Raw genomic sequence first — 23170 nt, 5'->3', positions numbered from 1 at the left:
GCAGAAGATCTGTCACGTTTTTTATCCAACTGGCATAAGTTGACTAAGTTGCATATCTTTACTATTCAATCTAAAACATGTGATTATTTATTTTTTATGTTATCTAGGATGGCTTAGTTGGGAGAGCATCCAATTGAGTATTGGAAGGTCTTGTGTTCAATTTGCATCCATTGCACCTTATAGTTTTATGAATTTTTATTTTTAATGTTTAGCGGGGATAGCTCAGTTGGGAGAGTGTCAAACTAAAGATTTGATGGTCGCATGTTGAATCTCCACGTTCACTGCACCTGTTTCCATTTGCATAAGCTGACTATTCAATAAAAAATAAACTAGTTATTATTTATTTTTAAAATTTCAATGAATAATGAATTAGCGGAAATACCTTTACACATGAATTTTGATTTTTAATATTAGCGGGGATAGCTTAGTTCGGACTGAATATCTGAAGGTTACATGTTTAATCCACGTTTACCGCACTTCGTTTACGTTGCATAAAAAATAAACTAGTTATTATTTATTTTTAAAATTTCAACGAATAATGAATTAGCAGAAATACCTTTACACATGAATTTTGATTTTTAGTGTTAGCGGGGATAGCTTAGTTCGGACTGAATATCTGAAGGTTACATGTTTAATCCACGTTCACCGCACTTGGTTTACGTTGCATAAGTTCATTAAGTTGCATAACTTTATTCAATCTAAAATTAGTGATTATTTCTTTTTAAAATATAATGAATTAGCGGAAATACCTTTACATATGATTTTTTTTTTTCAAATATTAGCGAAGATAACTTAGTTTTGAGAGCGTCAGACTGAAAATGTGAAGGTCACGTGTTCGATCCACGTTCACCGCACCTGATTCAAGTCACATAACTTCACTCGTGACTATTCAATTTAAAATTAGTGATTATTTCCTTTTAAAATATCAATGAATTAGCTAAATACTTTACTAATGAGTTTTCATTTTTAATGTTAGCCGGGATAGCTTCGTTGGGAGAGCGTCACTAAAGATCTCAAGGTCACGTGTTTGATCCACGTTCACTGCACCTCATTCAAGTTGACTAAGTTGCATAACCTCGCTATTCAATCTAAAATTAGTGATTATTTCTTTTTAAAATCTCAATGAAGTAGTGAAAATATCTTATTAACCGATGAATTTTTATTTTTAATGTTAGCGGGGATAGCTCAGTTTGGAGAGCGTTCAAGTTGACTATGTTGCATAACGTGGCTATAAAATCTAAAATTAGTGATTATTTCTATTTAAAATCTCAATGAAGTAGTGAAAATATCTTAACCGATGAATTTTTATTTTTAATGTTAGTGGAGATAGCTCAGTTTGGAGAGCGTCACTGAAGATCTGAAAGTCAAGTGAGAGCATCACTAAAGATCTGAAAGTCACGTGGTTGATCCACGTTCACCGCACCTAATTCAAGTTGACTAACTTGAATAACCTAAATATTCAATCTAAAATTAGTGATTAGGTCACATGTTTGATCCACGTTCACTGCACCTGATTCAAGTTGACTAAGTTGTATAACCTCGCTATTCAATCTAAAATTAGTGATTATTTCTTTTTAAAATCTCAATGAAGTAGTGAAAATATCTTATTAACCGATGAATTTTTATTTTTAATGTTAGCGGGGATAACTCAGTTTGGAGAGCGTTCAAGTAAGTTGCATAACCTAGCTATTCAATCTAAAATTAGTGATTATTTCTTTTTAAAATCTCAATGAAGTAGTGAAAACATCTTAACCGATGAATTTTTATTTTTAATGTTAGCGGGGATAGCTCAGTTTGGAGAGCGTCACTGAAGATCTGAAAGTCACGTGAGAACATCACTAAAGATCGGAAAGTCACGTGTTTGATCCACGTTCACCGCACCTAATTCAAGTTTTCTAACTTGCATAACCTAAATATTCAATCTAAAATTAGTGATTATTTCTTTTTAAAATTACTTGACTATTTAATCTAAATTTAGTGATTATTTCTTTTTAAAATTTAGGAATTTTCATTTTCAATGTTACAGGGGATAGCTTAGTTGGGAGAGCTTAATATTGAAGATTTGAAGGTCAGGTTGTTGTTCGACCTTCACCACACCTGATTCAAGTAATATAACTTACTATCTTATCTAAATTTAAAGATGAATTCTTTTTAAAATTTCAATGAGTTAGCGTAAATAATTTTACTGATGAATTTTCATTTTAACGTTAGCGTGGATAGCTCAATTGGGAGTGCGTTTGTAGATAGCGTGGATTCCTAATTCTTTATTTGACTATAAATGCTCTATAAGACATTTAGTAAAATGACTCATTTTATTGCATGGAACAATAAAATTGATCTTCCTTTAGAATTGTCAATACATTCTACTTTCAATGTTGCTAAGTTGAGTCATTCTGATGTAGGTGGATGATTTTTCTTATTCGAGGACGAATCCTAAAGAGGGGGATGATGATAAGAATCACAGTGTACATTCTACTTTCAATGTTGCTGAGTTGAGTCCTTTTGATGTAGGTGATGATTTTTCTGATTCTTTTGAATAGGGGGATGATGATAAGAATCATGGTGTTCCAACTAGACCTATTACACAACCCAAGGCCAAGAAGATTCAACAAGCATTCATACTTCATCTACAAAATTGGATAGGCTAGGTTCAACCATCATTTCATGTGTGACAAGTTGAGTCGTTTGAGTCAAGACCATTTGGAGATTCAAAAATAAATATTTGCATGGTTGAAGTAGCGGATGAAGTTGCAAGCATCATTTCATGAGTGGTTAGAAAACTTTATTTCTTATTTTAATTTCATAAAGTTTGTAATGCTCAAATTGACTTCGTCTTCTGTGGAGATCTAAAGGGATCGAGATTCAATCACAGCCACTAACTTCTTTTGTGGGGAGACTATAAATACCCACACATTATTATGTAAAAACATATTTGTGATCAATGAAATTGATCTCTCAAGTTGAGATGACCCCTCCCGTAGAAATTCGAGCATATCTTTGTCATTTCTAAGTTTTATGCAATTCTTGTGGTAGATTGCATCTGAGTCATTCAATCAAGCCTCGATGAAGTTGATTGTGGAGTTACTCGATTTAGAAAAAGGTTCCATAATCTAATTCTAGCTTTATCTCTTGGTTGATCCAAATTTTGTATAAGAAGGAGCGTCGATTGCATCGATTCTATCAACAGTCTTCCCATGAGTTTATGGTGCATGACCCATTTTTTATACCATTCACCTTCGAGCGCCACCATAGTTTTGCATCGTGCATGAGATGCATTGCGACCAACGTAACTCTTAGGTCCTATGAGTAAGTTCAAGTAACCTTCAAGTATTTTTCTACGTAAAAAATAAAGCTTTTTAATTCCTTAGCATCCCCGTTTCCATTTAAGGGGTTGTGTTCTTGGATTTTAAGTTTGTTAAGCCCACATGAACGTGGCTTGAGGTGTGGTTCTCTACAGCCCAACTTGTCAAACTCACTCGGGTGCTCATCAACCATGATGTCGTTCAACAAGAGAGACCTCGAAAACGACTGGATTATCGCATTAACCATTTGAATCACCTGCTCATCTCAACCATGACGTCGTTCAACAAGAGAGACCTCGAAAATGACTGGATTATTGCATTAACCATTTGAATTACCTGCTCATCTCAACCATGATGTCGTTCAACAAGAGAGACCTCGAAAACGACTGGATTATCGCATTAACCATTTAAAATTAAACAAAATATCTATAACATAACTTCTAACAAAGGTACAAAGTTCATAAAAGTCTTTTTAGTCTAAGATAGAAACTGTAAAATAAAATGAAATAAGAAAATAATATTCCATTGCCGGGAATCAAACCCGGGTCCTCCTGGGTGAAAGCCAGATATCCTTACCGCTGGACAACAATGGATTTTTGGTGTAGATGTCCTGAAGTCTTTTGTCAGATCGCTGAAGAGTTTTAGCATGATCTTTTACTTAATGTCTAACTCTTCGACACACCCTTCCCTGTGTGTGTTAGAGTTCTCAGGGCTACCGCGACGTTTCAAGCTGTTCGATTGTGTGGCTCTTTCTTCAAAAGAGTCAATATAAAATGTTAGGTCTTTGATTGGCAACCCATCCAGGGGAGTGTCGATTGCATCGATTCCATCAATGATCTTCCCATGAGTTTATGGTTCATGACCCATTTTTTATACCATTCACCTTCGAGAACTACCATAGTTTTGCATCGTCCATGAGATGCATTGCGGCTAACGTAACTCTCAGGTCGTATGAGAAAGTTCCTGTAGCCCTCAACTCTCAGGTCGTATGATAGAGTTCTTAGAGCTATCGCGACATTTCGAGGTGTTCGATCGTGTGGCTTTTTCTTCAAAAGAGTCAACATCAAACGTCAGGTCTTTAATTGGCAACCCATCAAGGGGAGCGTCGATTGCATCGATTCCATCAACGGTCTTCCCATGAGTTTATGGTGCATGACCCATTTTTTATATCATCCACCTTCGAGCGCCACCGTCCATGAGATGCATTGTGGCCAACGTAACTCTTAGATTCTATGAGCAAGTTCCTGTAACCTTCAAGTAATGTTCTACGTCAAAAATAAAGTTTTTTAATTCCTTAGCATCCTGGTTCCCATTTAAGGGTTTGTGTTTTTGGATTTTTAGTTTGTTAAGCCCAACATGAGCTTGGCTCGGGGTGTGGTTCTCTACGACCCTCCTTGTCAAACTCACTCAAGTGCTCATCTCAGTCATCTCAGTCATCTCAGCCATGATGGCGTTCAACAAAAGAGACCTTGAAAATGACCGGATTATCACATTAACCATTTGAATAACCTCAACCTCAGTTGTTGAAATTGAACCAAATATCTATGACATAACACTATTAAAGGTTCAAAGTTCATAAAAGTCTTTTTAATCTAAGATACTATTGAACTTGACCATTATAGTGCCTCAGAAACCAAGTTCATAAAAGTCTTTTGAATTTAAGATACTATTGAACTCATCCATTATAGTGCTTCTCAAACCTAGGTAAAGTTTAAATATAATTGGTGACAAAAGATGAAACTATAAAATAAACGAAATAAGAAAATAAAATTTCATTTTCGAGAATATAAGTCGGGTCTCCTCGATGAAAGCCAGATCTTCTGTGTAATGTCTAACTCTTCGACATATTTTTTTTATGTGTGTGATACAGTTCTCAGAGATACCGCCCCATTTCTTGTTGTTTGATCATGTGGCTCTTTCTTCAAAAGAGTCAACATCAAACATTAGGTCTTTGATTGGAAACCCATACAGGGGAGCGTCGATTGCTTCAATTCCATCAATGGTCTTCCCATGATTTTTTGGTGCATGACCAGTTTTTTATACAATTCACCTTCAAGCGCCACCATAGTTTTGCATCGTCCATGAGATGCATTGTAGGCCAATGTAACTCTCAGGTCCTCTGAGCAAGTTCCTATAGTCTTGAAGTATAATATCAAAACATATTAACGTATTTGATATGTTAAATATTAAAATAATTGATGTGTATCATAAACATTAAATAAAAATATATATTTGAAATTTGAATGAGATTCATATTAATTAAACATATATTATGATATTCTACAACATTTTAATATTATTGAAATAAGATATTATATCTTAATGTATTAGGTATTGAAATATATAATTTGACAAAAATTATCGCAAGTTCACTTTAAATAGAACCCTAGGGTTAAGTCAAAAAGCATCGAACACTAAATACTGTGACATTTTAGGTGATATTTTGCACTAAATACTGTGACATTTTAGGTGATATTTTGCAGAGGAAGCTGATAAGGTCTTCAAAGAGCATGTGGTCATGTCTCGCATTTTAGGTTAACAACATGGTGAAAAGAAACCAGAAATTCTGATACCGGTAATTAATTACAAACCTTTGAATAAGGTTTTAGAATAAATAAGATATCCCATCCAAAACAAAAATGATTTGATAAAAAGAATTTAGAGTCAAATGTTTTTATAAAATTCGACATGAAATTGGGATTTTGGAAAATTCTAGTTTCCTAAAAGGACAAATATAAAATAGCATTTAATGTCCAATTTAGAAAATATGAGAGGAACGTCATGCCATTTAGGCTAAATAACGCTCCATCCGAATTTCAGAAGATTATGAATGATATGTTCAATCCTTTCAAAAAAATTCTATAGTTTATATCGATGATGTGTTGATATTTTCTAAAACCATTAAGATCAACACTTAAAACATCTACATACATTCAGTAATGTAATCAAAAGAAATCAGCTAGTTGTGTCCATACGTTTTCTTGGATTTTAAATTTATTTGAGCCTTATTAAAACCTATCCAATGGTCTTTGTCTCAAACTTTCGTGATGACGTATCCTAGAAAAGCAAACTTCAAAAAAAATTTAGGTTCTCTCAATTACGTGTCTTATATCCTTTATTTGAGCCTTATTTCCATGGTACTCTGTGTACAAAAAATTTAAAGAAAATTTCATTAACAAAACTATTAAAATCTACTTCAGAGTCAAATTTAGTTTTAGAAAAAGAAGGGAATAATCTTGTTTCAAACAAAAAAATAATTTTGCTAGATAGAAGTAAATTTTGTTGTGGTTTGATTTTAAAATTCGACCTATAAAAGAAGTTGAAAACACCTTGGGGGATTACCTATGGGAGAATTTCTAACAAAGTCTCTCTTCTCTCCTCTATCTTCTTAAACTGATACTAATCCAACCAATCATTTACATGGACTCAAAAGTTCAATTACCTATAAAAGAAGTTGAAAACACCTTGTGAAAGTATATAAGGATACTACGACCTTTAGCTGTGCAAAATCCAGCGTTGTTGGCGCTTATAAAAATCGCTGCCAAAATAAAGTTTAACAAGTGGTTCTATGGTGTAGTGGTTAGCACTTTCGACTTAAAAACTCCGGCAGGAAATGATTGGACATGATCTGTATTGGTCAGTTGAACAGCACAGGTTATGCAACAAAGTTAGGGAAGAGTTCGTGAAAGATTATGAAGGGTGCTACGGTGGTAGCACGTGGCTCAAAATCTGGAACCTTATACACCACTGCAGGGTGTATGAACATAGCTGCTGTTGCTGAGAGTGCTTCAAATTCAAGTCTACAGCACAATAGACTTGAACCTATGAGTGCGAAAGGAATGAAGAGGCTGGCTGCGAAAGGAGTTTTAGAAGGGCTGAAATCTGTTGATGTGGGTCGTTGTGAGAACTACGTTATGAGCAAGCAGAAACGAGTTAGCTTCACAAGGACCGCCAGAGAATTGAAGAAAGTGCGATTGGAAATGGAACCAGATGTGGAGCAAGGTTCCAAGACCACGAAGCAAGTGGGAGTTGAGCTTGAGTTGCAGGGAAACTCACCTAGTGATGTTGTAGCAGATACTCAAGAAACTCCTGAGACTACTGCTGAGGAACCATATGTGGAGCAAGGTTCCAAGACAACAAAGCAAGTGGGAGTTGAGGTTGAGTTGCGGAGAAAATCACCAAGTGATCTTGTAGCAGATACTCAACAAACTCCTAAGGTTGTTGCGGAGGAATCAGCAGTGGAGCAACTGACACCTGAACTAGTGTTGAGAAGATCATCCTGTACTATCAGAGTACCAGATATGTATGTACTTTCATTACACTATCTGTTGCTGATGAAAGGGAACCACAACCCTTTGATAAGACCGCAAGCCATGGATGATGGGACATCTAGGCTTCAAAAATGCGTTGTACTGAGATTGAGTACGTGGCAATAGTTGAAGCTGGAAAGAAGACGATATGGATGACTGACTATCTGGAAGAATGGGCAAGAAGCAGCACGAAGATTCTTAACAGAAATAGCCAGAGTGTCATACAGTTGGCGAAGAAACCCGGTCTATCATTTAAAGAGAAAACACATAAGACGATACCATTTCACTTGCAGGTTAGTGAAAGATGGTGATGTGTTTGGAGAAGATAGAGGGTGCAAAGAATCCAGCAAACATGTTGACAAAATGTGTTGATGTTGGAATATTGAGGTTGTGCAAAGCCTCAATTGATATGGTGCCATGAAGACCATGAAGATGCTCATGGTCGTTTGAGAATGAAATTCTTGGTTGACTAGATCAGTCTCCAAGTGGGAGAATTGTTAGGTTATAGAGCCTGCGGCTTATTTATAGCTTGGTCAACGGTTATATCCGATAAAGCTATATTTGGTAAAGCTATATTTGGTAAAACTATATCCGGTAAACCTATATTTGATAAATAGCTATATATAGTAGATGGTTAAATCGGGTAAAGTTATATATAGTAAATGGCTATATATAGTAAATGGCTATATATAGTAGATGGTTAAATCTGGTAAACCTATATATAGTAAACTGAACTGTATATATATATCCCGTCCGCTAGAGCTTTGAAAAGTACTTTCTATTCTCTGTACTTCTCTCTTACTGTACATACGTGAAGTCATCAATAGAAAAATCCTTTTAGCCAGAGTTCTCCTTGCACTTTTCTCTATCCTGTTCTTTGTGTTCATCTAGATCGAGCGTGTGCGTTGTTGTGCGATCCTAACAGGCCCTTCTATCTTGGATAGAAATTTGTTACACTTTTTGGACCGACACTATGTCTAAGGGGTCACTAAGGTTAAAATCCTACAAAATGAATCCATGGCTCAGTGGTAGAGAATTTGACCGGTCACCCGTTTGAACTTGGTTGGGCCCTTTTATTTTGGAGAGACACTTTTTACACTTTTAGACTGACACTCTGTAGAAGGGGTCACTCAGGTTGAAATCATGCAAAATGGGTCCATAGCTCAGTGGTAAAGCATTTGACTGCAGATCAAGAGGTCACCTGTTCGAATTTGGTTGGGCCCTTTCATTTTACTTTGTTTTCAACCTCTTTTAAGGTCACCTGTTCGAATTTGGTTGGGCCCTTTCATTTTACTTTGTTTTCAACCTCTTTTAACTTGCCATTGTTTTCAACCTCTTTTAACTCGCCATTTTCTTTGAGATAACAATTCTTTTCTATTTTATATAATTTTTTTAAATATGGGTTCATTTCCAAATGCATGCTAACACCCTTATTGTTGAATAAATGACATGAAACTAGTTTCACATACTAACGTTGCCTTTTGCTCCTATTGGTGGAAGGATAATAGGTCGATTGTACCTATAGGGTAGTTTTAAGCGTGACAACTAGACTAATTTTTTTTTTAGTTAAAAATTAGAATTATAACAATCTGCCTAAAACCCTCAGACTAATTTTGCTTCATTTCTAAATGTAAGCAGACAAAGTAGAAAAATGAAAACATGTAAATTGTAAACTCAAACATTTCAAAGAAATAAATAAGTTTTGATGGTACCCCAATGCTAACCAGAAAACAATCAACCACCAAATTTATTTCGAACATAGAAAACTTCATGTCTCCATCTTGTGTTGTGTTGTGCTGTGCCAATAAACCAAAGGGCCTAATATAGTAGAGAAATAAAAAAAATGTTCCCCTCATCTGTGTTGTGTTGTGCTGTGCCATAAGTGATCAATGGATGTTGACTTTGACCAATTCCTACTAATTTTTTTTTCTATATTTTGAAACTATTTTAAACACTTTTTTCTTGTACTCCTTATAATTTTACCTTTTGTTGTAAATATTTGTGCACGGGTGACTATTATGATTATTAGTCAACTGAGTTAACTGGAAATAAATTTTGAAGATGAAATTAAAGTATTAATTTTGATGTCATCTTTACCTGACCATTAGTAATTCACAATGATAATATTCAAAATACTTAGACAAAAAAGAATGGTCCACTTAAGATATTTGAAACAAATAAATATTTTATCCTCTGTGATATATCAAATCACTCATTTGAAATTCGTTAATAATAAACATGAAGTCTTACATCTTTTATAGTGAAAAGTTCCTTGAATAGAAGTCTTATTAGATACTTCTAAGCATTTAGAGATCAACTAGACACAAAGCTAAACATTCTAAAAAAGATTAGGGGTTAAACTTTTAAGTTAACTTAATTTAAGAAACTTATGATTTTTATATTATCAAGAGTTTAATTGAGCTACGTCAATTCAATCTAGTGGACCCAAGAATTGAACCAAACCAAACCAACTAGTTAGTAACATGATTTAGTGGAAGCATTTTCACGCAAAGTAGAAGCAATAATGGAGGGTTTGAAATAATATAGTTTTCACCCCTTGTTTCTCGAGTGAATATTGAAATAATATAGTTTTCATGTTAAGTTTTGCACGGAAGAAAGAAAGACGGGGATGTAAAGTATTATTTCAATTTGTTTGTAATATACAACAATATATAAATTAACTATAAGAAATATATAAAATTACATTTTCTCCAAGAGCTTCAATCAATACCGGAGGGTTACTTCTGCAACCACTCTAAAGGTGCTCAAGATCACAACGAGTTAGATAAAACAGCTCTAGAACTTTGAATCCAATAAATTGAGTTTGACTCATGATAGAATCTCCCTTCTTGTGGAATCCGCATAAAATAGGAAAACCATTCCAAAATAAATTTTTCTAATAACTCCCAAACTTCATTACCTTATATAACCTCTCGGGAAAAGGATTCATACAACATTTCATAAAATAAGATCTACTAAGAAAACCCGAGAAAAGGTCAACTTTTGAGTTGACTTGGACAGTTTAGTTGAACTGGCCGTATCATCGTTTTCTTCCTCTGAACAGGAAGAAGATGCACATTTTTCGCATCGCCGCCATCTGAAACTCGGCCTGTACAGCCACATTTACAGTGTTTCTCTCCTCGATTTCTTCGTGAAACTTAAAGATGGATGTTACAAGAAAGGGCTTGGGATTTATTTCATAACTTCTCGTGGATCGTAGCCTAATATATTCGCTACAAAAGGTTATCCAAACTCTGATTTATCGATGGAGATAAAACAAAGGATTTCTTATTAGGTAGCCGATTCTAGGGGTTTCAAGGCCGTATTTCTTCATGGAACCTCTTCCATATCCTATCTTCAAGCTCAAGGAATTGGTTTGGAGGAACGTCTTTGAGTGTAGGACCTTAATTTCTAGAAATCTCGGTATGCAACTCACTCGAAACGCCAGATTTTCGATCTCGTGGGTAGCTTATTCTACGACGTTTCAGCTCTGGATTCCTTCATCAAGTTTACTCAACTTCTTCCTCTGAAACTAGAGGAATCCTTAATTTGAAGGAAAAGAGATCGTAGATAGGAATTTTGACTCTTATCCCCAATTTAATTTTGAAACCTATTTCCTTCAATTTGGAACGCTCTCGAGGTTATTTTTCTTCGTGGTCTTCTATGGAAGCATTCTTGCTCGACGAGTCATCATGTATCCTCGGGTTGGATTTTCAAGTTTTTCTTGAAGTTCTTCAATGGCGGATTGAATTGGGGGAATGGTTTCTAGGCACTTTCAGCACTCTATTCCTTCATAGAACTTGTGGGTAATCTTGTTGAGAAACGATAGGAATAAGTTTGAAGAGAAATGGTGGAGGATTGCTCTCGAATTTGGAAGAAATCTGAGAGTAGGAGACCCATAATCTAAACGCTTATTGCCTTCGACTAGGGGATCAACCTTTCTCGATTCTTATTCCATATTGTTGCTCCTACTTTAGACTTTATAGGAGGAGCTTAAACCGACATTGAGAGCTTCAGATTCTTCGTTATTTAGAAGTTTGAAGAGAAATGGTGGAGGATTGCTCTCGAATTTGGAAGAAATCTGAGAGTAGGAGAAACACTTGCCCTCAATTGGGGGATCGACCTTTCTCGATTCTTATTCCGTATTGTTGCTCCTACTTCTGACTTTATAGGAGGAGCTTAAACCGACATTGAGAGCTCCAGAATCTTTGTTATTTAGAGATCGATCTTTCTGGATAATTTTTTGGTGATATCAACTCCGATCATGGCCTTATCGACCTTGGCTTTGCATACTAGTCGTTGGATTTGATGATCCGTGCATGTTCATTCTAGATCATATCAAATTTTGCAGGACATCCGACGGTTGAGATTTGAGTTTGAAAGATTTTGCTCGGATGGTCACAGTAGATGCTTTGATTCTAATTAGAGTGGCATTTCTGTAATTATCCATTCTTCTAGGGGTATTTTGGTAATTTACCACTTTCCGAATATTTTACTATTATTTTTCTTGAAAAATCCAAAATTTTTCTACAAATTTTTCATCCCTTTTTTATCATTTTTCCCTTCTTTTTTTTTTAATCTTGAGATTCCTTCTAGATAAGGAATTACAAATCCGGAAAGATTTTTTATAATTGATAAAATGACTTTTTTGCCCTTTTGATTTACTTTTTGGTTTCCAATTCTTTTCAAAAGGCCTTTAACTCCGTGAAACACTTGTTAGGGTACATGAGTGACTTGACTAAGTCCTTCGTTCTTGCTTAATCCTTTAATTTTTTTCCTTTCTATCCATTGGGTCTTTCATGAGTGGCTTATTCTTATGGGAGATAATTTCCTTCATTTTTTGGGTGTTACATATACATACTCATTACAAACACAAAATAAGAAGCAGACTTAAAAGAAAAACAAAAAATACTAGATTAAAAATAGAGGTTAGTCCATGGCCCACACTCCAAAGTCCGCTCTCATCCACGACCAACTCTTAGTTACTTGAAAAAAAATGATAAACATGGAGTGAGTAAAACTTAGTAAGTAGCCTACTAGTAGGTTCTTAATGGCGACCTTAAGCTAGGATATTACTCCTTGTTATGTTTTGAGGATCTTATACTAATCTTGAAAACCTTCTCCTAAAATAACCTTCAATTTTCTTCCCAGGAACACAATTTTCTCCCCATCTATCTTTTTTTTTAACACTTTTGAAAGTTAAAGAGTAGTTTTGAAGCTTTTTTTTTTTTTTTTTTTTTTTGAAAATTCAACCGTATTTTTTTAAAAAACAAATTAATAGTTTCTTTATATTTTTTTTTTTAAAGATTAAGTGTATTATTGAAACTTCTAAAAAAGTTATGAGTATTTTTTAGATAAAGTGCAAAGTTCAATGGTATTTTTATTAATTTAGCTTATAATTTAAAAAAAAATACAAATTTTTGTTGATTAAGTTAATATTAATTTTATTAAAATACATAACACCACATCAAAATTAATTTATTAGGAATAAAATTAAAACTAAAAAATCAATTTATTTTAAACTAAAAAATTAATTTATTTTAAAACTAAAAAGTATACTTAATTTGACTAAAATATCCCTTATCCCAACTATAAAGAATTTAATTCCAAGCTCTCTTCTAATAGACAAACGATTTATTAACATCTGTTGTAAAATTTCACTTCATCAATTTAAGTAGCGTTCAACTATAAATATCGAATTTTAAAGTATTCCTCCGCAAAGTAAATCTGTTGAAACTATCTATCAAAGGTGTTCCATAATGAGTTGTGGAGAAGTGTTTCCTTCAATTCTAATTTCAATTAAGGATGTCAATGACAAAAAAGTTCAATTCTAATTTCAATTAAGGATGTCAATTACAGGAACGTATCATAACGCTATCGTTCTATCAATCTATCATAATCCTATCCCTTTCTACCCATAACCTAATCGTATTGTTTTGTGAATCCATCGTGACCATATCGTTGTTATCAATCTGTCATACCCATAGCACTTCGATATGTAACCAAACCATAACGTTTCATGAACATGTCTTACTCCTATCGTTACATTACGTTTAGTGCATCCTTCTCGTATCCTATCTCAAATATACCATTCAACACATGGTACCGTAAGTATTTCATACAATTCACATATTATAACATATCATAAGCATATCGATTCACAAACATTTCACACATATCAATATATATGACACTTGTAGAACCACGAGTACAGTCAACATCAAATATAACCATACGCATGGTAAGGCCACCTACCTGATTAGCTTAGGCTGGTGTCCCCAATTTATCCTTAAGAAAGTTCGATTTGTCTTTTGTATTAAAGTCAACCTATATGAACATGACATCAATTTCAATCATTTTTCTAAATTTTATGATGCTGTAGTATGAGATTTCATGGGAAAATTGAACGAGTAAGGTCTTGAGATGTCTATATATCAAAACTATTTAACACTTTCCAAATCTTGATTTTTTTGGCTGTTTGTGTTTTTTTTTTTAGTTGTGTTCCTAATCTTACTTAGGTGTGTTTGTTACATTTTTTTTTAATTATGTTAGCAATTAGCCAATTTAATCAATTCATCCTTTATGTTTTTTTTTTTTTTTTTTAATTATGTTAGTCATTACTTTTAGCTAATTTAATCTATTCTATTCTATTTTATTTTATTTTATTATTATTATTTTTTTTTTTTTTTTTTTTTGCTATTGATGGACCTATCTTTCTAAAACATACTGAATAAAACTAAATAATTGGTTGAGAGAGATATGAGATATGACTTGAGGTTAAATCTCTTTCAACATGAGAATAACTCATTCTCATGTCCATCTTTGCTACCATGTACTAAATTAAGGATTTTATTTCTCTTGGGTCAAAACCATCCTTAAAGCACAAAATTGAAGTTGTAGTTAGTCAATTATAATATTTGACGTGCTAGTTTTCAAACTACTTTAAATAGGTGTAAAGAGAGCATGAGAATAACTTAGTTTCACTAATATGACACGTGTTGGGCATGTACTGAACACTTGTTAATACAATGGATACATTACAAATTTATAATCCATCGTATCAAACACTTGACTTTGAATATATTTTGAGAGTGAAACATACATTAAGCTTTTTTTTAAGTATACAAATATATAAACTTATTTATATGAATTTATTTCTAATATAAAATTGATAAATTTTTTGAAATAATTCTTTTTAATTAATGTATCATTGTTACATCGGTGTCCTAGTTTTTTAAGAATGACATGTTACTGTTAGTAACAGAAAAAGAAAACAGTAAGATCATGAAGAATTGGGAGAAATCTCTCATCCAATTGAAGAATGACTAAATCAAATCTAATTCAAATAAATAGATCAAATCTAATCCAAATAACTCAATCAAATCTAATCCTAACAATCCCTCCCTTAAACTGAACAGGAATAGTAATCAGTTTATATCTACGACCTCATACCAAACTTCCACCAGGTAACTTCATCAATAACCATGTGCCATTTCTGTTTATGGCTCTAGATCCCTGGCTTGCCTCTATTTCTCACTCTTCAATACTTCTTTAAAGTTTACAAAGTTTGTAGGTTCAGTAAGGGTAAACATGGCTGAGCTTCATCATCTTCTTTACAAAAAAAAATTTCTCCTATTGCATAGTCTCTCATCCAGACTGGTGGTCTCTTATTCCTTGCCTTATTCGAGCTAGGAGAGCTTGCTTCAGCCAAAGAGCCAGATGAAATATTTTCCTCTGCAGTATTTTCATCTACCGCGTCTATATCATTATTTTCATCTGCCGCTTCTATGTCCTTATTTTCATCTGCCGCTTCTATATCCTTATTTTCATCTGTCGTTTCTATATCATAGAGTCTGTAAGCTTTTGACTCTTCACTAACTCCCAGCAAAACATAACTCAAACTCTTATCATCTACCTTAGTTCTCTGAGCTGCCTCCTCTTTTTGTCTCTGAATCAACTCGAGCTCACAATATTTTTCTTCTTCCTTCCGCTGCAGCTCCAGAACTAATCGTCTGTGCTTTTTCTACCCTTCTTCTATTCTCTTCCAGTATTTTATCTAGCTCTTCTCTCTCTTTTCGTGCTTGTTCTTCTTTTTGTCTTGTAGCAGTAAGAGCGGCATCTTTCTCTTTCTCAAGTTGCACATCAACATCATCAAACAACTTCGTGCGACCTTTCTCTATTCGCCTCTGTATTTCTAATTTAGTCTCTTCAGAGTTTAGTCTTTCTTCAACATTCTTCTGAATTAGTTCTTCCATCCTCCTAGCTGCATCTTCTTCTATCTTCTTCAACTCTGTTTCACGCCTTTTCTTCTCTTCTTCCTCTTTCTTAAGCTTCTCTATGGAATGATTCCGATCAGTGGATGCACGACTAGGACTGGAACTGGACGATTTGGGTAAAGGAGATAACGAGGAAGTCCTACTTCTGCGTTGGCGGCTGAGGGAACTTGAACGGCTGCTTCTCCTGGAATTGGTAGTGGAATGATAGGGGGAAGAACTTGGGTCCCTTCTGCTTCTCTGACTATGGCGATAGGAATTGGAGCGGTGAGTGTACGACAGAGACCTTGAACCACTTTTCCTCATAAGTTTCAATTGAGTTTGAACGGTTGCTACAGGCTGAGATATAGCATGCAATACGAACATTCGATCCAAAGACATCTTTGTCTCCATGATTAAGCCTCTCTCAGGATGAAACATCTTGCATGTTCCATTTTGAAACAAAAAGGTAACGCCTTTGCTTGCAATTTACCAATACTCAACAAATTGTTCCTCAGGTCTGGCACATAGAACACTCCTGTGATTATCATTATGATTCCATTCACTTCCAGCCGTACATTACCCTTTCCAGTTACAACCATGCTTGAGTTGTTGCCCAGCTTCACTGAATCTCTGAAACTTCCATCAAAATCTAAAAAATATTCCCTTCTTCCCGCACATATGATTGCTACATCCCGAGTCAAGGAACCACATATCTTCTCTATTGGCCTTATGCATATTCACGTAAGCCTCAGCGACATCTCTTCTTGACTCTCTGCATAGTTTGTCTCCTTCTCCTTGCTTTGACATTCCCATTGAAAATGTCATAGCTTGTGACAGTTATAGCACTCCACTGTGGCCTTGTTGAAGGTTTGTCTGGCTCGTCTGGTATTGCTTTGACATTTCAATTGAAAATGTCCTAGCTTGTGACAGTTATAGCACTCCATTATGGCCTTGTGAAGGTTTGTCTGCCTCGTCTGGTATTGCTTTGACATTCCCATTGAAAATGTCCTAGCTTGTGACAGTTATAGCGCTCCACTATTGTCTTGTTGAAGGTTTGTCTGCCTCGTTCCCTTCCTCTGCCTCTAAAGCTTCCACGACCTTGACTCCTTCCTCCAGTAGACTGCACAAGTGGACTCTCCATCGACATACTTTTATTATGACACACGTAGAAGACTGCTGCTTCTAGTTTTAACTAGTTTAGGGCATGACTCTAATACCAAAATGTTAGGAACAGAAAAAGAAAACTGGAAAGATCAGAAGAATCGGGAGAAATCTCTCATCCAATTGAAGAATGACTAAATCAAATCTAATTCAAATAACTATATAAAATCTAATCCAAATAACTTAATCAAATCTAATCCTTATAGTTATCATATCTATTTGGTATCATATTTATGTCTCGTATCTATATCTCATTTTTATTTTTGTGACTCTGAGATATTTTGCTTTTATAAATAGATATCTTCACGAAAATAAGTTTAATTTATGTTGAGATGGAAAATAAAAATTGGCACTTAAGGACGTTGATACTTGGGACTTTGATTCCTCTTGGTGTGAAGCTTCCATCTTGCAATTACTTGGGTAGAGAATGTGTTTCACTTAAAATTCACTCAAGAGAAAATAATCAAATAACGAACCATATTTGAGAGATGATAACTTTTATTTTTTTTAATCTTCGAGAAATAAGAAAGAATAAAAATTAAAACATGGCAGGAATGACATCTTCTTGAATGTTTGTTTTGTTATCCTAAATGTATATAAAAAAAATAAAAATAAAAAATCTTATCTATTTTTAGATATAATTTAAGTACCTATTTAATAAAACTTCATCCAAAGTTCTACTCATAAATTTAATTATTATTTGTTTATACTATTGGTAATACACTAGTCTCGGTTGGTTGACTAAAACAATGCAACCATTGTCCAAACTATAGAATTTGATTCGAGGCTATTTCCTAATAGAGTGAGGCTCAATTAGACTTTGTTGTAAGATTCGACCATATCAATTTGAATAGCGTTCTCCAACTATAAATATTGAACTCTAAAGTATTCACGAGCAAAGTAAGTTTGTTGAAACTATCTATAAAAGTGTTCCAAAGTGACTCGTGGAGAAGATTTGCCTTAAAATCTAGTTCCAATTAAGGATGTCAATGATGAAGAAGTGCAAGTTGTTGGAAGGTTTGCCGTGGAAAATTTCAGGGGTGGTAGATATAATTTAATTTACAAGCGTGTGGTGAATGGTCTTTTCAGTCCCATATAGGCCTTGACCCCAAATTTTATAGTATTGTGATAGAAGCTATAAATGACAATAATATAAATTGGTTAGATATTGCAATTGTGAAGAAGTTTCGTCATATGCATCGGACGCTACCGCCATCCTATAAGCTCTTATCTTTTGAGGAATTCATCAAATTCCCTCTTCACAAGTAGCAGTATAACTACTAGATTGCTTTCTTTACTTACAATAAGTCCTCTCTCTATATGTCCTTGTGGGACATTACTCTCTTTTATCTATAAAAGTGGCATAGCCATAATGATATAATAATCCTTATATAAGTATCTTTCCTTTCTCTATATGTGCTTGTGGGACATTACTCTCTTTTATCTATAAAAATGGCATAGCCATAATGATAAAATAATCCTTATATAAGTATCTTTCCTTTTATATAAGTATCTTTCCTTTTATAGAAGTATCTTTCCTTTTATAGAAGTATCTTTCCTTTTATAGAAGTATCTTTCCTTTTATAGAAGTATCTTTCCTTTTATAGAAGTATCTTTCGTTTCTATATATGTGCTACTCTTATCTTTCCTTTTATAGAAGTATCTTTCCTTTCTATATATGTGCTGGTGGGACATTACTCTTATCTTTCCTTTTATAGAAGTATCTTTCCTTTCTGTATATGTGCTTGTGGGACATTACTTGTGGGACATTACTCTCTTTTATCTATAAAAATGACATAGCCATAATGATATAATAATCCTTATATAAGTATCTTTTCTTTTTCTCTCGTACACACAGATACATAACATGTTAAATTAACTCATACTTAAAAAAATAATTTCTCTCTTTTGGAGATGCGGGGTATTGATCCCCATACCTCTCGCATGCTAAGCGAGCGCTCTACCATCTGAGCTATATCCCCACAATTTTTACATCATAAAACCCTGAATTTCCCGTCATCAATAATAGTGAAAATGAAGAAATATTGCTACCCAACATGTCATGAATAAGGAAAAATTGAAAAAAAATAATATATTTAATAATAGATAGTCTTATTTTTGGAGGTGCGGGGTACCAATCCCCGTACCTCTCATTGCAAAGCGAGCGCTCTACCATCTGAGCTACATCCCCATGTTTTTTACATCATAAACCCTAAATTTCCGGTCATCAATAATAGTGAAAATAAAAAAAAATATCAAAATATTAATAACAAATAGTTTGGTTTTGTGATGCGTGGCATCGATAATTGTGAAAATGAAAAAATATAATAATAAATTAAATACTTTCTTTTGGAGATCGGGTTATCAATCCCCGTACAACTTGCATGCAAAGCGAGTGCTCTACCATCTAAGCTACATCTCCACAATTTTTACGTCACAAAACCCTAAACGTCTCGTCATGAATAATAGTGAAAATGAAAAATATCGCTACTCATTATGTCATAAATAAGGAAATATTGAATAGAAATAAAATAGTAATAACGAATAGTTTCTTTTGGAGATGCGAGGTATCGATCCCCGTATCTCTCACATGCTACAATCCCACGATTTTACATAAAAAAACTCTAAACTTCCCGTCATCAATGATATTGAAAATGAAAAACTATCCCCGCTCATTATGTCATTAATAAGGAAAAATTTAAAAGAACTAATATATTTAGTAATCGTTTCCTTTGTTGATGCATGGTATCGATCCCAGTAATTCTCACATGGGATGCAAACGCTCTACCATCTAAGCTATATCCTCAAGATTCTTACGTCACAAAATCCTAAACATCTCGTCATCAATAATAGTGAAAATAAAAAAATAACGCTATTCATTATGTCATAAATAAGGAAAAATTGAATAGAAATAAAATAGTAATAACGAATAGTTTCTTTTGGAGATATGGGGTATCGATCCGATCCCCGTACCTCTTGCATGCTAAGCAAGCAATCTACCATCTAAGCTACATTCCCACAATACTTATATCAAAAAACCCTAAATGTCCCGTCATCAATTCTTGTGAAAATGAAAAAATATCTCCGCTAATTATGTCATAAATAAGGAAAGGTTGAATAGAAGTAAAATATTAATAACAAATAGTTTCTTTTGGAGATGCGAGATATCCCCTTACCTCTAACATGCTAAATGAGCTCTACCATCTAAGCTACATCCCCACAATTCTTGCATCATAAAACCCTAAATTTCCCATCATAAGCTACATCCCACGATTCCTCATCAATAATAGTGAAAATATAGAAAATCTAGAGATGCAGGGTATTGATCCCCATACCTCTCGCATGCAAAGCAAGTGCTCTACCATTTAAGCTATATCCCCACAATTCTTATGTCACAAAGTCCTAAACATCTCGTCATCAGTAATAGTGAAAATGAAAAACTATCCTGGCTCATTATGTCCTAAATAAGAAAAAATTGAAAATAAATAATATATTTAGTGATCGATTCATTTGGAGATGCAAGGTATCGATCTCCGTACTTTCCACATCCGAAGCGTGCGCTTTACCATCTGAGCTACATCCCCACGATTCTTACATTAAAAAATCCTAAACCTCCCGTCATCAGTAATTGTGAAAATGAAAAATATCTCCTCTCATTATTTCATAAATAAGGAAAGATGTAATAGAAATAAAATATTAATAACATAGTTTACATATGTGTCACTTGTGTTATTTTAATGTATTTCTTAACTTGGTAAATGTCTTTCATACTACAATCTCTTGAAGGGGCATTTTGAGAATCGAACTTTCATAGCACTAGACCAAATGCCCTTGTTATACCACTTGAAACGTATGTATGAAGCCTTAGGCCTAGGTATTATACCACTTGAAACGTATGTATGAAGCCTTAGGCCTAGGTATTAAGGTCGTATTGCAGGAAACACGTGAAGTCCTCGGATGTAGAATTTATCTTGGAGAATAAAGCCTTGGGATGGGATGTTAAGAAAGACTATGAGTATTAAGAGCATGATGGTAAGTGTACAATGTCGAATATGAAGTTAAGTTGATTTTGAATATGAAGTCCTTAGATAAGAAAAGATTTAGACATAGGGGCATTTCAAGAATTGAACTCAAAACCTCTTGCACCCAAGTGAGAATCATACCACTAAACCAAATGCCTTTTCTTAAACACCCAATATTTTTAGCTTCTACTCAAATATATTTTTCTCTTAGTAGTTGAAGGGCTATAAAACGAAAAGTTGAATCGTTATAATATACAAGGGTTATCAAATAAACCAACAACCCAACAAAAGAAACAAACTAATCAATTTTGGTTGGATTGATTTGGTTCAGTTCATTAGTTTGTTTGATTTAATTTTTCTATTTTGCCTCGTATGACAAGAAAATAAAGTTGTATTGAATGCATCTTAGTTTCATTTATGACAAACTCATATGAAACATGATTGCATTAATAGTACTCAGAGTTGGAGTCTATAAGCATTTCATGAATTTCAGTGCAATTCATGCTTCATTAAAGATGAGATAAACTTTAGTTAGGTAAGGGGAACTTTAAATTACGTTCATGTGGAGCTTCAATTACTATATGCTAGTTGTAATCTTTAGGATTGACTAATTGGACACGAATTCATGGATTTAAGGAAATTTTTGTGTAATTATCAACTACAACTTATGTTTTCAAAATTTTAGGACATAATTTAGGTAGTTGTTTTTATGAGTCGTAAACTTGTTTCTTTGTATAAAATGGATTTAGTTGAACTATTATTATCGATAAGATGGAGAAAGAAATTGTCTTTGAATTGACTAATAGACCTAGGTTCATCGTTGTTGTCTTTAAACTTGTGATTTTGCAAAAAGCTTAACTAATATGAACTGTCATGTCACAAGAACTTTAAGGTAAATCAAGAATATACCCTACACATAATTCAAGATGGCAATAAAATGGAGTTAAATTGAACACACTTTAGTTTCATGTCTGGCATGTTCAAGATAAAACATAATTGTATTAATGATATTGAGCCTGGAGTCTATAAGAATTTAATGATCTTAAGAGAAATGACTGTTTTATTAGAGGATACCAACTTTATTTATGGTACTAGGAGTTCAAGAATCTAGATTTGAATCTAGTTAAGTAACAGTAAGATTTGAAAGTTTTGAATTCTAGACCAAATTTGTACCTAATTATTTCTTATTATGACTAATTATAAATTAAGAGAAAAATATTTTTGTAAAGATAGATTTATCTCTAAAGCTTTCGTTACGAAACCATGTTTAGACTAGCAGTTTAAAGTCAGGAGATGCGGTCACAGGTGTGATTATTTTGGATGGGTTCGTAATAGAACTTACCGTGAGATGAGGGAGCCTTCAAAGGTTGTGCACTCACAGATGGGGTTGTTATGTAGCGTTAGTCTGTGTTTGCGTTTGAGTTTTTTTGTACTTTTTTTTTTTTTTTTTTGTAACTGTATCCCAAACACTTTTTTTTTTTGTTGGGATAAATTTGAACAACACCTCTTATAATTTTATTTTATTTTATATTTAATGTTGTGTTGTTTTCTCAATCTCATTTTAATTTTACAACATTTTCTTATTTTATATTAATTTACTTTTATTTTTATTTGTTTTCACTCTCAATTTTAGTTTCTATTTGAGTTTTGAACCCTTAAAAGTTGGGTTGTGACAGATTGGTATCAGAGCCGCCAGATTTTAAATTATATAGATTTTTTCTTAGGATAAAGAGTCGTATATCTCTATGACTCAGCTCGATGACACGTCTCTCCGCGACCAAGTAGTATATGATATGTTGTAAAACTTGTATGAATTTATTGTATGTTTTGATTTTCGTGGTAGTTATAAAATGTTCTTGGACGTTAAAGAGTGAACGTTAACTATATAAGACAATACTGGATCAACGTTATAGTGTCTAGATATGGTGAGGAGGAAAAGAGTGGTCATGAGATATCTGACTAGCATTACGAAAACAGAGAGTTTTCGTTGCAAGGGCGAGACCTCTAATCCATGAAATTTTGGTACTAGAAATGAAGAAACTGGAGATGGTCCCCAAACGTCTGTATGGACCATTTCCAATCGCACTTTCTTTAGTACCCTGGCAGCGTCGACCAGATTA

The 23170-nt window shown here is 33.9% G+C and overlaps 2 non-coding genes across 2 annotated transcripts; one reads left to right on the top strand and one right to left on the bottom strand.

The window, feature by feature from the left end:
• Positions 1-3822: 3822 nt before the first annotated feature.
• TRNAE-UUC (transfer RNA glutamic acid (anticodon UUC)) lies at positions 3823-3895 on the bottom strand. Its single transcript has one exon. It is a non-coding gene; the product is annotated as a tRNA-Glu (tRNA).
• Positions 3896-8764: 4869 nt separating this feature from the next.
• Positions 8765-8836, top strand: TRNAC-GCA (transfer RNA cysteine (anticodon GCA)). The gene has a single exon. It is a non-coding gene; the product is annotated as a tRNA-Cys (tRNA).
• Positions 8837-23170: the final 14334 nt, after the last annotated feature.

The sequence above is a fragment of the Cucurbita pepo genome, chromosome 10, assembly GCF_057944985.1.
Source record: "Cucurbita pepo subsp. pepo isolate OVF chromosome 10, ASM5794498v1, whole genome shotgun sequence".
NCBI classification, from domain to species: domain Eukaryota; kingdom Viridiplantae; phylum Streptophyta; class Magnoliopsida; order Cucurbitales; family Cucurbitaceae; genus Cucurbita; species Cucurbita pepo.
Note: the sequence above shows the minus strand (reverse complement) of the source record. Positions and strands in the feature narration are given on the sequence as shown.